Raw genomic sequence first — 18,195 nt, forward strand, 5'->3', positions numbered from 1 at the left:
AAAAAAAAAAAAAAGAAAGAAAGGAAGGAAGGAAGGAAGGAAGGAAGGAAGGAAGGAAAGGAAGAAAGAAGGAAAGAAAGAAAGAATCAGAACCAACCGTGCTGCCCATCGAAACTGGACTGGATTAAAGAAAGTGGGACATATACACAATGGATGCAGCCATAAAGAAGGACAAACATATGGACTTTGCAGCAGCTTGAATGGATTTAGAGTCTATAATAATCAGTGATCTACCACAGAAACAAAGAACTGAGTATCACATGCCTTCATTATAAGTGGACCCTGAACATTTACCATAATACTGTAAGAAAGGGATTGGCTGTAGTGGGACACTGCCAGGGGAGGGAGAGGGGGCATATAGCATCAATAAAGGTACCTGACCTCAGACCAGGTGTAGTGGGGACCAAAAGGAAGCCCAAACTTTACCTAATCTTGAATTGTACCCCACATCTTTAAAATAAAAAAATAAAAAAAAAATAAAGAAATACAGAATTGGCACCAGGCGCGGTGGCTTATACCTGTAATCCCAGCACTTTGAGAGGTGGAGGCAAGGGGATTACCTGAGCCCAGAGCTTCAAGACCAGGCTGGGTAACTTAGTGAGACCTTGTTTCTACAATAAATCAAAAAATTAGCAGGGCGTGGTGATGCATGCCTGTGGCTCCAGCTACTTGGAAGGCTGAGGCGAAAGGATAGTCTGAGCCCAGCAAGTTGAGGCTGCAGTGGCTGTGAGCATGCCTCTGCACTCCAGCCGGGGTGACGGAGTGATACTCTGACCGAAAAAAAAATAAAAAAAAAGAGAGAAAGAAAAAGAAATACAGAATCAACAACCCTTCAACTCTATTTCATTCATACAGTACAGGTCTTCTCCACAAGTCCATTCACTGTAGCTTTGCTCAGTCTAATTTCTCTGTCCTCATAAATCTGCAGTATTAATACTAGAACTGAAGGAGAGGTTGTGGAGAGTCAGTCTTATGAGTGCATTTTTTCTTTGAGCTTTTACATACCAATGTTTCACTTTCCAAGTCTTGAGAAAAGTCAAAACAATAAGTTTTGTCATCAGCAATATTTTCATCCCCAGGGATAACTCTTTTGGTTTCTGTGACATACAAATGGATGTTCCTACTCTGAATGCATTTCCCTCTTTGTTTTTACATGAGTTTTCTTTTCTCACACCAGTTTTTCTTGACTAAACCCTTGATGTAACTTCCATGCTCTCTTATATCTTCTCTAATAGTACATATTCCATTATTTGATTACAAGCCATCAGAAGACTATATGGCTAAACTCAGTGCTTTTTGTATTCTGGAAAAGGTGTTCATCTTTCCAACTGGCTGCTGAAGCAACTCTATCAAGGGAAAAGTAGTTCTGATTGCATTCAGGTATTGCTAACTTGCCTTGAACAGTTTTCTTAGACTACTTTGCAGTCATTTTTTTTTTCTTATAATAGAAAACAAATAAGTCATGTTTCACCATTGGCTGCTCTGACCAAAGCCTCCTCTCACTTTTCAGAATGAGAGTTTTGAATGACCAATACACTAGTTTATTTGCCATATATATTTTCAATTGTTACTAAGAGATTGCAACCTACTAATCCTAGAGGAGATGGTGACATTTGGGATATGTATAGATGTGCTACAGTTTACATTTTTGACATTTTGATTCACATGATTGTTTCAGTTATTGAATACTTTAATGTGTTTTGAAAGGACCAGAGAGTCACTGTGACTTCAAAATTATTCCAGTCTTTTCTAGCTTATATTACATTGTAGACAATAGTAAAAATGACAGTGTAGGAAATAGCAGAATAAAAGAGTAGGTGACTTTTTCTATTTCTGTCATCTAGGAGTCTAAGGAAAAAACATTTTAATGAAGATTTTATAAGGCATAGACTATCAAGAACATCATGAATATATAGAGAGTATTAGTAACACTGTATATTAGAAAAAATTAGATAGTAATATATCTTGGGGAAAAAGGTTGTTCCTCAAACAGTGATAATAACACAGCTTATTGGAAAGAACCAAGGCTTTACCCACATGATGATTTGGTGGTATTGAATAGTCACAGACCAGGTGTTGGACTGACGTGGTGGTTATTTTCATCACTACCGTTAAACTGACACCTGGTTCTTCTATCAAGTTAGAATAAGCTTCTCTGTATGTTGTTTATAACACCAAAAGAGTTGTCAAGCTGTGCCCTGCTCTCAATTTTTAAAATTTTTGCTATAAGCAAAATACAATGTTCATTAATCACTGAAGTGCAAGCAAAGCCTCCAAACTGACTGAATGGTATCAGTGGAATTAGACACTTGGGGTGCATAAAATTGCATGAAACAAAATGTTTGGGGCTTTTCATCTTTTTCCCAAGTGAAATGACCTCAGCATTAAAGTACAAACTTGGACAAGAACCTAACTTCAGTCACAGCACATCCCTAGTTGTAACTCAGATATGAAGTCCTCCTCTCCTGAGAGTGCTGGATCACAATGGCAAGCAATTCCCTTTACTTCTTGTTGTATCAGGAGCAATTAGCTTGCTCTAGTGCCAGACAGAGTTGATTTGATGGCTCCTACAGATCTTGGGCCCTGAGGTAAGAACAGTTTAGATGGCACCACAACGGGAAGTATAAGAACTGAATGGCCAGCCCAGCTGTATGGGTAATTCACGGAGATAATCTCTGAGATGATGTTTGTTTTCCCTTTTTTATGTAGTCATTTAGTGACAATTTCTGGTCTGACTCCATAATTTTAATCAATAAGATTAGAGGGGTGTGCAAACTATAAGTGCACTTCAGATCTCATAATGGGTGGAAAAGCTATTAATATATGGGCATGTACCCCAAGTTCTTCTTATAGAGCATAACATTGAAATTGTGGGTGTGGATGATTCTTCCATGTGTGGCTGCAGCATCCTTTCTAAACCATTCTGACCTAACTTTCAGTCAAACTGATCAACTATTGTTTTACTTTGTGACAGAAACAGATTTTCCCATGTCTCGGTTGCCATGGAACAGGATCTCAGTTCATTAGTTCTGCCCAAAGTCACAGCTGATATGGTTCTATAATGATTTTGTTTTTATGTGTATAAAATAACCTATATCTAGTTTCTTTGTGTTGCCTATTAAATCACAAGCTTCTAGGCTTTAAGTAATTTGTCTTTTATTTTAATCATGAACTGTACCTATTACACAATTATAGCTATTGTGGGGACTATGACTGTTGGCTCCCTAAAGGTTCCCTGAAAAATCATTGGCATGAGGCACAATGATTAATAGGAGAAAAGGCATACAGATGTATTTGATGTGTATACATGGAAGTCTTCAGAAGGAAGACAACTTCTTAATGAGTTACGGAAACTTAAACAGTATTGAGGTTACAGAAAGAATGGGGTCTTGGATTCTGGAAAAATAGGCTATGGGAGGGAGAAGAGGAATTTTATTGAAAGGCTATAAATGATTGCTAGGGAGAATGAATAGATTGGGGAACAAAGAATAATTTGTAAATAGTTATCATTGGGATTTAAATGATCCTTGGAGACTGTCATTATACTCTTTAAAAGGTCTACTCAGGTGTGGTCACCTCTTGATCTTCTATTCTGCAATAGATCATGAGATAACAGGGAGGGGAAGCAGCATAATTTGGAAGAGACAGGAAGGAGGGGAAGCTCAGAGAGATCTTGAGGCTTCTTCAATTTAGTGAATGCCATATAACGCCATATTTTAGGGTATTGATTTCTGATACTGAACACTGAACTTGCTATTGATTGTATGATACAACAAATATAATTTTTAGCAGTGTTCCCAATTGAGCCTAAGTGACATTCATACACATCTCAGTGCATCTGGTTACCTGATAGGTTCTATTCATGGGTTAAGTCACTTGAAGAGAGGAGGCTTGGAAGAAGCAAAAGAGGAGAGGAAGGAGGAAGACAAGGAGGGAAAGAAATGTCAGGGAGTCTAATAAATGGGCACCTGGTTGGCAAAGATGAGACAGAGGAGAAAGAATGAGAAGTATAGCTCAGTGTCTGTCCCCTGATCTATTCCCAAAGTTTTCTATTAAACTTTTAAAATAGAGTCATTATAGGCAGAAGTGACACAAGTGAACCTCCAAATCAGGGTTCAACTCAGTAAGCCAGAAGAGTTCATGGCTTCGTGCAGGAAATAATTTAAGTGTTAACCTTAAGTAGACAATGAAAGCAAGTTTGTTGAAATGACAAAGAGGAGGCTACTCCATAGGCAGAAGCAGCCGGAGACAAAAAGTTGGTTACTTTCTAGGCAGAGTAGCAGCCACAGACTGCTGCCTCACTATATTTATGGCTATCCCTTGATTATATGCTAAGCCAGAGGAGGATTATTCATGGGTTTTCTGGAAAAGGGGCAAGGTGTTTCCAGAATCAAGGGTTCTTCTCCTTTTAAAATCATATAGAGCCGGGTTCAGTGGCTCAGCCTGTAATCCTGCGCCTTGGGAGGCTGAGGTGAGTGAATTGCCTGAACCCGCGGGTTCGAGACCCGCCTGGGCAACTTGGTGAGACCTCATCTCTATAATAAATAAAAAAATTAGCCAGGTGTGGTAACGTGCGCCTGTAGTTCCAGCTACTCGGAAGGCTAAGGCGGAAGGATCGCCGGAGCCCAGCAGGTCGAGGCTGCGGTGGCCGGGAGCGGCCACTGCACTCCAGTTTGGGCGACAGAGTGAGACTCCATCTCAAAAAAAAAAAAAAAAATCATATAGAGTAACTTCTAGGAGTTACTATGGTTATTGTAAACTGTCATGGCACTGGTGGGAGTGTCCTTTAGCATGAGCAAAAAGGGCAAGCAAGGTTGCTTTCAATACCATCTTGGTCTCAGCTGGTCTCTGCTGGCTTTGGCCAGTCTTCTTGCCTCATCCCACCATTTCAGGAACTTAGATCCTGACCTTGTAACTTGTGTCTTGGGAAACTTAGTCCTGCTGGATCCCTATCTCAGAAGCAGAAAGGCCTGTATGTACAAAGGACTTGTGAGACACATGTAGTATGCCATGGTTAGGTTTCAAGTAGCCTTAATGATTCTGTAAACAATGGAACACAAACGTATGTGACGGTGACATAGTGAGAATTTTATGAATAGTAATGGGAAGACCCATGAATGCTGATGTGGGCCCTCCCTCAGACTAAAATAATATAATGGGTAGCAAATTCATGGTGTCTGACTCTAAATTTGCTGATCTCTACTTCTGCATAGAATTACCATTGATTTTCTGGCACTTCCACAAGAAACCTGGGTAGCAATTGGACACTGCATCATATATAATCATATCATATATATATATTATGTATATACATGTATATATATATGTATATATCTTCCAGTCTTGTTTATTGGTTTGGTAACGGTGAAACAAAGCAGGATTTGGAGATCCCAAGCTCACTATGCCAAGGAGAGGTTGAGTTTGGGAACTGAGTCACTTGCACAAAAAATTACCTCCCTTTTGTTCCCAGATGGATGGCTGCCACTATGGAGGGCTACATGTCACCACAGATGGCCTCTCTCACAAATTGTTCACAGAGAAGTTCCTTGTGGGTCCCCAAATCTTTCAGAATACATATTTGCCCCGTGGACAAGCCCTGAAGCAGAGTTCTGTTGGATGATCCTCAACTCTGTCTTTTTGCATGCTTACATTATCTTATGTAAAATGTAGATTTACATAGCACAAAATAACATAATTGGCTCTTCTTCTATCCCCCTGTTCCTATGTAAAATGTAAAAATCACTGAACGCAGTTCAAAAGCCTTCTCGAGAATATAAACAGCTTGCCTCCCCATTTTTTTAACCTATTTTTCTTCTTCCCCTCCCGTTCACTCTGTCCCCTTTAACTAATGAACCCTTCAAATTTCTTTTTGGAAAAAGCATAACTCACAGATGCTGTGATTTGTGTTTCCTTTTCCTGGGCATGTCCTAAAACTTTGGCAGAAAAACCCCAAAGTGACTGAGATGTCTCAAGTCACATATATATTGTCTCCAGTCTTTAATAGTCTAACCACTATAGTCAAGGCAGCCAAATATTACACAAAATGGAGGGAAAGGACATCTTATGTGGATACAGTGTGGGCTCAGCTCAATGAAAATTGAAGTAATTCTATTGTTTTTGACATCAGCAAGGTATGTAGCTTGAAAGCATCAGAAGAACATGACATGGACATGGAGGGCAACATGCCAAGAAACAGCCAGGTCGCAGTAAGAAGCCACCCTCAAGTAGCTAGATGACAGCTCACATTAATGAGATCAATGAAGGTATTCAGAAAAGAGAATATGAGAGGATCCTTTGTAAGCTCATATGAGACAACCCTAAGGGTATTCATAAGTAGCGTGATGTGGAGGATGGGTAAGATAGCCATATCTCCTTCATTACCTATTATTTAACTTACTCTGGCTGTTACTCCTCCGTTCTTATGGAAAAAATAATCCCTTATATTTATGTAGCTTTTGCAGTTTGCAAAATGTTTTCTCATGCATTCATTCATTTAATACTGAGAGCAATCCTGTGACATAGTATAGGAGAGGGTAAAAGTTCTTCCCTCTACTCTCCTAGATTCTTTGATCAACAAATTAAATGGACCTTAAACAGATTAACAGAGAAAAAAATTTTATAGTTATGTATGTATGCTTGGTAGACCCACAAAATAGGAGAATGAAAGAAGGGTCAGATGATTGAAGCTTATATAGGATCCTGAGCTACAGTGAGGAATAGGGGCTTAGAATTTCTGGGGGATCGTGGAAACAAACTATAGGAGAATGAGAAGAGGAAATGTGTGGTGAATAATTGTTACTTTGTTACGCAGATAAGAGTCTCTCAGGTGATAAAATTTCTGAGCAGTTCTCTTCCTGGTACAGATACCTTTATTAATGAAAATTTCCTTTATAGATGTAAATTTCCTTTACAAAAGGGGAACTTTTCAAAGCTACTCCTGTGTTTGCAGTTTCTCAAAATAACTAGTTAGAAATCAATATACCAAAAAACTATATTTGGGGGTGGCATATTCTTATCTCCTACAGTCAGTTATATTTTGGGGTGGCAAGTCCTGAGCCCCAACAGTAGCAAGGTATTACAATCCTTATGCAGATAAATAAATCTATGGTCTAGAGAGTTGAAAGTATCTGTCTAAAGTAACATCACTAGATAGTTGCTTAACTAGGTATAGACCTCACGCCCCTGTGGTAGCAGAATACTGGCCCACAAACGTGTCTATGTCCTAATCTTTGGCATCTGTGAGTAAATTACTGTACATGTCAAACAGAATTTGCAGATGTGAAAGCAATAAAAAAATTTTGGTATGGGGAGGTTAGTCTAGATTATCCAGGTGAATCAAATTGCATGAATTCTTAATATCAGAGAATCTTTTCTTGCTGAGATTAGAAAGAGATGTGACAACAGAAGGAGGGCCAGAAAGAGATTTGATGTTGTTGACTTTAAAGATGGTGGAAGGGGCTAGGAACCAAGATATGCAGGTGGCTTTCAGAAGATAGAAAAGACAGTCGTTCCTGTAGTCCCTGATACTTGGGAGGCTGAGGCAGAAGGATTGTCTGAGCCCAGGAGGTCGAGGCTGAAGTGAGCTGTGATTGTGCCACTGCACTCCAACCTGGGTGACAGAGTGAGTCTTCGAGTCAGAAAGAAAGAAAGGAAGGAAAAAAGGAAAGAAGGAAGGAAGGAAGGAAGGAAGGTAGTTTTGAAAAGGCAAACACACAGATTTTCCCTATATTCATTTCCTATTCTGCGTTTCTGCTTTAACAAATTACCGCAAACTTAGTGATTTAAAGCAACACCAATTTATTGTCTAATGATCCTGGAATTCAGAAGTCCAAAATGGATCCTACAGGCTAAAATCAGTGTCAGTAGTGTGGTGTCCCTTTTGGAGGATCTAGGTGAGGATCTGCTTCCTTGCCTTTTCAAGCTTCTAGAGACCACTTGCATTACTTGTGAGAAAAGAACTTTTATCTGAGTAATGCAAGTGCTTTTAATTATGAGGTCCAGAGAAATGTTAATGTGAAACAGCAATTATGTCCTACTTCCCACTTTGAAGTATGTATTCATCTCTTGAAATTGCTTGCTCTTGCCACAAGTAGCTATACATTAACATAATACTGTGATGCCACACCAGACACTATAACCCACACCCTATAGCTTAATAGTGTATAGTCAATCACTAATCAAAGGTATTTCTGTAAACCAATGAGAATTCCTAAAAAACAACTTTATATCAGCACTTGTAACTGTTGCTAATGGGAGTGTACATTCAGGGCAACTTGAATTTATCCTCCTAGATTGCAGTCAAGTTTGGTCCCAATAACTCTCTATTTACATTCATTTTGCCTCAGCTTCTTTTTAGGTTGACTCTTGGCTCGTGACCCCGTTTCTTCGGCTTTAAAGAGCATGGCTCCAACCTCTTCTTCTGTTGTCACATTTCTCTCTCTGACTTTTGCTTCCAGTATAAGGATCTATTGACTATATTTGGCCCACCTGAATAGTCCAGGCTAATCTCCAGAAAGGAACACAGCCCTATTGAAACCTTCGTTTTAGCCTAGTGAGACCATTGTCAAACTTCTGACCTAGTGAATCATAAGATAATACATTTCTTATCTTTTAAACCACTAAAGTTGTGGTAATTTGTTACAGCAACAGTAGAACGCTAATACACCTTCTACTTTTTACACCAGGAAGTTAAGCTAGCATATAGCATATTTTTCCCAGGCATGAAAAGTTTTGGTTCAGGACGGAGCTTGGGCTTTTAGAAGCTAGCATTTTTCCTCCTAGTCAAGAATCTTAGAGGGCACCCTTATTATCATTTTGAATTTATAACATATTGTATACTTTTATAGTTTTTACTGATATATTATTCATATCCTTGGTCCCATTTTACAGATGACTGTATTGAGTCACAAGGGCCTGAAGCATTGATGTCAGGAATCAAATCACAGCACTCATTTCTCTAGATTGCTACTTAATATTTCAAGTCATGTTCTTTCCAATTATAGAAGTACAACTAAAGAAAACTACTGTGGACAAAGATTTTGGTGGCGAACATTAAGAGAACTGAAGATGAAAATTTTAAAAAGTCAAGGACTGCAAGTATATAAAGCACTGTATATGTCCTATGTTTACCAACTACATTTTATTTTCTCTTTGGTAGTTAATCCTCTTATTTAATAAATGGCATACAATAGGAAGAGAAGATGAATTAGAGAAAATTAGGATTTTAAAGTGAACATGACTCAATAGGTACAATGATTGGTTTTTATTGTTGGGTATCAGATGCATTTATATAAGTGTTGATTTAGAAGTCAGCTGTGAGCCGGGCTTGGTGGCTCAGCCTGTAATCCCGCGCCTTTGGGAGGCTGAGGTGAGTGAATTGCCTGAGCCCACGGGTTCGATACCTGCCTGGGCAACTTGGCGAGACGTCATCTCTACAATAAATCAAAAATTAGCCGGGCGTGGTAGCACGCGCCTGTAGTTCCAGCTACTTGGAAGGCTGAAGCGGAAGGATCGCTGGAGCCCAGCAGGTCGAGGCTGTGGTGGCTGGGAGCGGTGGCCACTGCACTCCAGTCTAGGCGACTGAGTGAGACTCCAACTCAAAAAAAAAAAAAAAGAAGTCAGTTGTGCTACAAGTTTACAAGTTCCAAAATAGCTAGTCAGCAATCTGGAAGCTGTCGCCCTATCTTGCTATATCCTCACGAATAAGGCTCAGCAGTCACAGTCTAACTGACAAAATTGTTGCTGCTAAGGGCAGAATACAATTCAGTTCCCACTCTCTCATAGGAAGTCTGGCTCAGTAGAGCTAAAAGGAAAAAAAAAATGTATTTGTCAGAAATGAAAGAGATAGGCCTCAAAGGTACACAAGAAAGATCTGAGGGGAAAATGAAATGTTTCCAGTGTTGTCACTCTCTGGACCAACACAACAATTCTTTGGAAGATTTCAGACATATGAAGCAAAATGGCCCTAATATGCACTAGCCAGTAAAAGTCAATGCAACTGATTGTCTAGCATTTACTACCTTTGAAAACAGCTTGTCAGATTTTTTTAGGAATGTATGTCTCTGTAGACAAGCTCTACCCTGAAGGGTGATCCGAGTAAACAGAAGGACAAGTGGATGACCAAGACCAACACTTACCACCAGCCTCACATAACCCTTCATGACCAAGTCAACTGCAAGCGTGGCAGGTAAAGACACTTTGTGCACCCAAATCTGTTATTTTCTCCATTGTATAGATGGGGCAGCTGAAGTTGGAGTCTTATATCTATGTTACTAATAGGTTGAGCTGAGACTGAAATCCTGGTCTTCTTGGCTCCCTGTCCACTGCTCTGCTTGCTGTTCTAAAGGAAAAGTATTAATAGAACTCAGCTAAGTGGTGGCATGGAAACGTTCACTGAGGACAATTTTTATCATGTCTTTTTTAGCCTTCTTTAATCTGGAACAGTTCCTTAGCCTTACTTTGTTTTCATGATATTGGCATTTTTTAAGAATATAGTTCTTTTTTTATAGAATGTGTTTCAATTTAGGTTTCTGTGATGTTCTTCATAATTAGATTCAAGCGAGACTCCCTCCTTCCATACTACCAAAGATTAACAAAATGATATAAAAAATGAAAAACTGGCTAATAAAATGGTATAAAAAAGCTTGTGTGTGTGTGTGTGTGTGTGTGTGTGTGTGTGTGTGTGTGCGCCTGCTTGCATGTGCACACAGTAGCACAGTACTGTGGTTTCTGTCCTTCTACTGAGTAGACTTTTTTTTCTTAGCTTTAAAGGGCAGCTTCTAAGTTGGTTGCCCCACACAGCTCACATCATCTTTCTTTTCACTGCCAAGAAAATGAATATATTTGATTAAAAAGCATTTCCCAATAAATTATTTTTATGGACAAAAAATTCTATTTATCACATAAAATTAGGATGAATAATCAGCACCAGTTGATTTTTTTTTTTTTTTTTGAGTTGGAGTCTTACTCTGTCTCCTGGGCTGGGGATCAGTGGCACACTCATGGCCATCCTAGCCTCGACCTGCTGGGCTCCGGCAATCCTTCCACTTCAGCCTTCCAAGTAACTGGAACTACAGGTGTGTGCTACCATGCCTGCTAATTTTTGATTTATTGTAGAGATGAGGTCTTGCCAAGTTGCCTGGCCTGGTCTTGAACCCGCAGGCTCAGGCAATCCACACACATCGGTCTGCCAAAGTGCTGGGATTACAGGTTCCAGTTGATTTTTTAAACTTTGTATTTTGAAGTAATTGTAAAATCTTTATTTTGAAGGAAAGTTGCAAGGATAATATAAAAAATTTCCAGTTGCCCTTTACTCAGCTTCACCCTTCACCAATGTTTAATATTTAGCCACATTTGTTATTAGCATTCTCTCTCTTTATATGCATATTCACACACACACACACACACACACACACACACACATATATACATTTTTATAAACATGCTTTTTCTGAACTGTTTGAGAGTATGCCCCATTACCCTTGAACTGTTCAGTGTGTCTCTCGTAAGAACAGGAAACTCTCTTACATAACCACAGTATGGTTATCACATTCAGGAAATTTAATATTGATAAAATACTTTTATTCAATCTACAGTCCATATTCTACTTTTATCAATGGACTCATTAATGTCCACTTATAGCATTTCCCCCTCCTGTAAAGAACTCAGTTCAATCACACATATTGCATTTAGCTGTCATGTTTCTTTTAGCCTTCTTTAATCTGGAACAGTGCCTTAGCCTTACTTTGTTTTCATGATATTGGCATTTTTCTTTCTTTTTTTTTTTTGAGTTGGAGTCTCACTCTGTGGCCCAGACTGGAGTGCAGTGGCCGCTCCTGGCCACCGCAGCCTCAACCTGCTGGGCTCCGGTGATCCTTCCGCCTTAGCCTTTCAAGTAGCCGGAACTACAGGCGCACGCTACCACGCCCGCCTGATTTTTGATTTATTGTAGAGATGCGGTCTTGCTAAGTTGCCCAGGCTGGTCTCGAACCCGCGGGCTCAGGCAATCCACTCACCTCGGCCTCCCAAAGCGCTGGGATTACAGGCTGAGCCACCCAGCCCGGCCGATATTGGCATTTTTTTTATCGAATGTGCTTCAATTTAGGTTTCTCTGATGTTCTTCATAATTAGATTCAAATGGTGCTGAGTCTGTTTCAGGAAAGCAAATTCAGGGGCACATATTGTCTGTCTGCCCCTCACTGATGAGGTTAATTTACATTAACTGATCAAAGTGTCATGTGTTTTCTCCACTGTAGCTATGATTTTTCCTTTGCAACTAACAAAGAAAATATAGGGAGACATTTTACAATCATGTAAATATTCTGTTTCTCATTTATCCCCCACCTTACATTTAACATCAATGGAGGATTTTTGCCTGAACCAGCTTTTACAATGCTATTTACAAAATGGTGTCTTTCTAAATCTACCACTCCCTCCATACTTATCAGTTGACATTCTAACTGTTTCCCTTTCTGTTTCTCTCTGTTTTTCTTCATCACTATGGATCAGTGGATTTCTATTTTATTTAATGGTTATTCATTACCTTCCTTATTTATTTTGATGCTCAAATTGTGCTAGATTTGCTGGGGGTGGGTGCAGTAGGATTGGGTTCCTTGTAAGCTGGTTATTTCGAAATGCTTTCCCTCAATTTTTATCTTATTTTATTTTATTTTACTTTCTGTTAAGACAACTTTAGGCTCATCTTGTATCTTTCCTAGTCCTGATATCAGCCATTTCTCCAAGAAGTCATAGTTCCTTTTAATGGGGATGGTATTTGGAAACCAAGATTTAGATACAAAATATGCTCATTGCTAATGTAGTATTATTGCTGAGGGTGTCATATTGATATATCCTTGTCTTCTCCCATTCTTTGTTTTTTTCTTCCCTCAGAGAGGGAGACCTGACTCTCTACAACATCCATACATGTACACACCCTGCATACATATAAATGATTTCAGAATTTTTAGTATAATAAATAAACATACTAAAAAGAATTTTAAGCGAATTTTGATTCCACCTTTCAGGTATGAGTATTCTCACAAGAATTCTGAAAATGGCTGGAAAAAAAGAGTAGAATCTAAGTCATCATTCAGTTTCCCATCTCTGCCTTATTAAAGTGGCAGTCTCATTAGAAAAGCAATTGCCAGTGTGCTGCTTAGTGGCATTTCATGCCAGTCTTTTCATTAATAAAAGTTGCACTGGTAATTTTAAACAGCACATTTTCAAAAATTCTTTTATAACAAAGAAACTTTGGAAGATAATGTACCAGGACCTCTTATGCACCACTTGGATGTCCATGTACTGAGCATTAATAGTTTTTATTAGGAAGAACCAGAGAAGATTAAGGTTTAAAACATGAAAAAAAGACAAAGAAAATCTATTCCAAATTCAAATACTCAAAGGAGGTCTGGAGTGCTCTAGAGCAGACAAAATTGGGACAAGGATATCACTTCCTTCCCAAAACAATCTTACAAGAAGACACTGGGATTTACCCTTTAAATGCAAAATGTTGTGATAAATCATTCTAAAGTAAAACAACAAGCTAACCTAGCTAACCTAACCTAACCGACCACCCAACCAACCACCAACCAACCAACCAACCAACCAACGTGTTGTCTCTTTTACCAGAAGATTGCTCCAGTTTTGCCTGAAAATTCAGTCGTTTTATTATTTCTGAAACTACCTACAGTCCTGTAGCATTCCTCAAATTAAATTCCTTTGCACAACAGGTTGTATAGAATACAGAACTTAACAGTTTTCATGATTTGCATTCTGGGCCAGAATTCCTGTGTTTTAAGTACTATTGAAACATATTTTCATGGTGTGGAAGAATTTGGAGAGTGTTTACTCCAACTCCTTTTCTTACAGATGAAGAAACTGAAGGCTACCAAGGGAAAGTCACTTGCCCAAGAGCATAAAAACTGTGGGGGAAAGAGCCCAGAGGGTTCTTATTGTAGAAGAGAATTCAAGTACAGGGTGGATTGTTGGACTGAATTATTGTATGTTCCATTTCTACTCTGAGATTCTGAGTCTGTTTTCTGATTGCTAGTACAGTGATCTTTCTACTCTACCCTAAGGAGCCATTGGATTGAGGGGCCTAGAATAGAGCTAGGGAGAGGAGCTAGGGAGACAAGGTCTATTTTTAATTATTTTAAATATTGATCATCCTAGAAAGATCTTTTTTGAAGAAAGGTGAAAGGAGGGACTCTGAGAAACTTAGAATAAACTTAGTTCACATTTTGCCTCAACATAATCATTTGTGCTTTGACTGACACACTTTGAATCTAGCAAAAGTTAGACATAAATAAATTTCCAATAGACAGGTTTTAGAAAGCATTCAGACATTCTACTGCAGGCCAAGTGGCAGCCTACCCTACCCCCTTGGCAAATCTCCATCATATGCAAGACAAGGACAGAGCCATAGAAATGATAACAGACTACTTTTTGGTCAAGGAGTTTGTGGATTACAAATGTCTGACAAAGTCTTCTGCAGGAAAACCCCCTCCCCTTATCTCCTCCCATCTAGCCCACCACCTGAGGGCATGGGATGCTAATGTCTGGCTCCCTCAAGATTGAAGACTCATATTACTAACCCTCCCATCTGCTGTCTGTCAGTACCTGTGCTTACCTGTCCCTTTATAATGACATGGAGCAGACCACCACCCAATCTCCTTAATGACCTTCCTCCATCCAAAGGAAATGGTTAAAAGGACTCAATCACGAGCAGCCATTTTGGCCATTGCCTTGCTAAGCTATAGTGTGGCCACGTGCTCTTTGAGCTATGGTGATGCCATGTTTCCTGGCTTTGGCTCTCTTTTCTACCTTGGGGAGGTAAATCTTCTCTTTCTCTCTCTCTCTAATTTACTTTTAAATAAACTATATTTTCTTTTTCTTTTTTTTTGAGTTGGAGTCCCAGGCTGGAGTGCAGTAGCATGCTCAAGGCCACCACAGTCTCGACCTGCTGGGCTCAGGCAGTCCTTCCACTTTAGCCTTCCAAGTAGCTGGGACTACAGACATGCACCACCACACCCGGCTAATTTTTTGATTTATTGTATGCATGAGGTCTCACCAAGTTGCCCAAGGCTGGTCTTGAACCGGTGGGCTCAGGCAATCCTCTCATCTCAACCTCTCAAAGTGCTGGTATTATAGGTGTGAGCCACCAGCCTGGCCTTAAATCAACTATATTTTCTAATCTAACTTCTGTGCAATTCTTTGCATCTTTCATGTGGCATCAGATCGCACACCAGATACCCACACTCCCAGTGGGCCTGACCTAACATTCTGGAGGCCCCGCTAGGAGTGTGTGACCCTAACATTTTTAGAGGCCCCAGAGAGATGACCCTAACAAAAGGAGTTTGAGAACTATAACATGATTCAATTGTAATGCTCTCTGGGACTATTTTACAGTCAGAAGTGCTTGTCATATGTAAATACATCTTTCAAAACATTGAAATCCTTAGCGACTAGGAAACTAGATGAATGCCGTAACTTGGCTGAGAATGTTTGCCAACTTTTGGTAGACTTGTCACTGCTGGCCTTAGTATGCTTCTCTCTATGGCTAGGAGACTTTTTGGTCAGACAGCCCACTTATGTTTCTAATCACTTCTGAAATTCATCTGAGCAGCACAGACTATTACTCTCTCTTGCAGTGGTGTATAGAGCTATGACACTAATTGTTCTTAGGAGAGACCCATGCAAATATTTCCTCAACAAGATGAAGTATAGCTAGGGGTCTACTTTAGGGTAGAATGCCAGTATCTCAGACTACATGATAGCTGTTTTTTTTTAACAATTTGACTAACATTAATTACTCTTGTGAGTCTTTATTCAAAATAGTCTTTCCATTATTATGAAGCTGAATGACAGTAAGTGTGTAGAATTACATGTTCTAACAATAGCTGCTAGATATCTTCTACACATATTACCCACTCTGTCTTCTAAATGTAAAAATGTTCTAGATGATCATTTGAGATGCTGAAGACATTTTAACTTATAGAATGCAACTTACAAAGGTGACCATCAATTTATTGGTAAGTATCCTACTTCTCCCCCTCTTAAAAAAATGCCATTATGGTAAAAGCATCCTTCTGACTGCTACTAACTTCCTTAAATCTTTTCACAAGTATTTACTTAATACCAACATGTGTCAGACACTATGTTTGATATTAGGAAGACACTGATAAACAAGACCTATAGACTCCTCCGCCTTTTGGTGTTTAGAGTGTGTTGCAATACACATATGTAAAATGGGCTAAGATGGGTGAGATCTAAGAAATAAGGGAAACGAATCCAGTTATGGGAATCTTGGAAATGACATTTAAACTGATGTGACAGAAAGGGGGGGTTGTAGCAGTTAAAGGTATTTCCTTTTGAAAGGCAAGCTGCAAGTTTTAAAGACCCACCAGGCACCAGGCAGGTTTTGTTTAAGAAAGGCCAAATGGCCAGAGACTGGCAATTTCATGGAAATGCAAAAGAGTAACTAATTCACAGACTTAACCAAAATCCCTCTTCTGAAGTTGATGGTTTACAACCCTGCAGTTCCTGAAAACCATTTGTTCTTTGAAAAATCTGATTTTGCTGAGTACAACCTTGTAAGATACCAAAGGAAATATGCAATCACTCAACACGACCCCCTCCCTTACCTAAACAAGGGTATAAGACCCCACTTCTCCCTTTCTGGTGGGCTCGACCTGGAAGCATTAGCCCCTCAAGCCCACTGGGTTGGCCAGTGTAATAAAGTGCCACTTCCTATAATAGTCTCGGTGTCACGCTCTCTCTGTCTTCCCACTACAAAACTGAGATTTGAAGAATAGGGAGTTACACAGGTGAGGGAGGGCTGGGAGAGAGTATTTTCTGAGCTAGGAAGAGCATACGAAAATGCCCAAAGCAAAGAAAAACAGAATATAATGGGACTACAATAGTACAATTTAGAGTGTAAATTTGTGAGAGGCAAGAAATGTGCCTAGATTGTAAATCAGTTCTTCTGAGAGCTGTAACCTTGTCTATTCTGTTCAAAATAGCATTTCTATTATCAACCATAGTTCCTGTCACATAGTAAAAATTCAAAACATATTTGCTGAATAATAGCAATAACAACAATGAAGACAATAGCCATTTATTTAATTATGAGGCATAAAATATTTTACTTGCTTTTTCATGTGCATATGTATTAAATCCTCACAACACACTATGAGACTCTTTTCCTTCTTCTTCTTCTTCTTCTTCTTCTTCTTCTTCTTCTTCTTCTTCTCCTTCTCCTTCTCCTTCTCCTTCTCCTTCTCCTTCTCCTTACTGTTATTATTATTATCATCATTTCACAGATAAGGAAACAGAGGCTCAGTGAGATTAACCCAATAGTTCAGATCACCTAGCTATGATTCTAAGGATCTAGACTCTATCCTGATTCTAAGGATCTAGACTCTATTGTAAAGAGTTTTAAACTTCCTCTAATGCAGTGGGCAACCACTGAAAGGCTCAGTGCTTTGGATATTACCAAGATGCATCTGGCAATAATGTGAAGAGTGGATTTAAGTGAGAGTAAGAGTAGAGGTAAAGAGACAAACTATGAAGCTTTTGTGATAATTCATGCAACTGATACTGGTGGCTTGAACTATGGTGCTGGCAGTGCAGATTGAGAGAAATAGCCATATGTGAGGGAGAGAAAGAGTTATAGTCAATAAGGTTCATGGTTGATTGAATGGGGGTGTATATGAGGGAGATAAAGGAATTAAGAAGACCTTCAGATTTCTGAATCAGGTACTGCAATTAGGTATTTGGTGGTTCAACTCACTGAAACAGACAATAGGAGGAGGAAGAGTAGGTTTGTGGTAGTAAGTGAGAAGGTGGCAATTTAATTTTGAGCATGATGAGTGTGAGCTATTTGGGGAAGGGGGCTTCCAATGGACATGACCAACAGATGCTTCAACAGACTTGTCTCAGGCTTAGAGAAGAGACTTAAAATATTCTAAGACTGCCGGGCTCGGTGGCTCAGCCTGTAATCCCATGCCTTTGGGAGGCTGAGGTGAGTGGATTGTCTGAGCCCGTGGGTTCGAGACCTGCCTGGGCAGCAAGACATCATCTCTACAATAAATCAAAAAATAAGCCGGGCATGGTAGCACATGCCTATAATTCCGGCTACTTGGAAGGCTGAGGCGGAAGGATCGCCGGAGCCCAGTAGGTCGAGACTGCAGTGGCCGG

The sequence above is a fragment of the Carlito syrichta genome, unplaced genomic scaffold (assembly GCF_000164805.1).
Source record: "Carlito syrichta isolate Samal-C Ts95f unplaced genomic scaffold, Tarsius_syrichta-2.0.1 Scaffold316004, whole genome shotgun sequence".
Taxonomy (NCBI): Eukaryota; Metazoa; Chordata; class Mammalia; order Primates; family Tarsiidae; genus Carlito; species Carlito syrichta.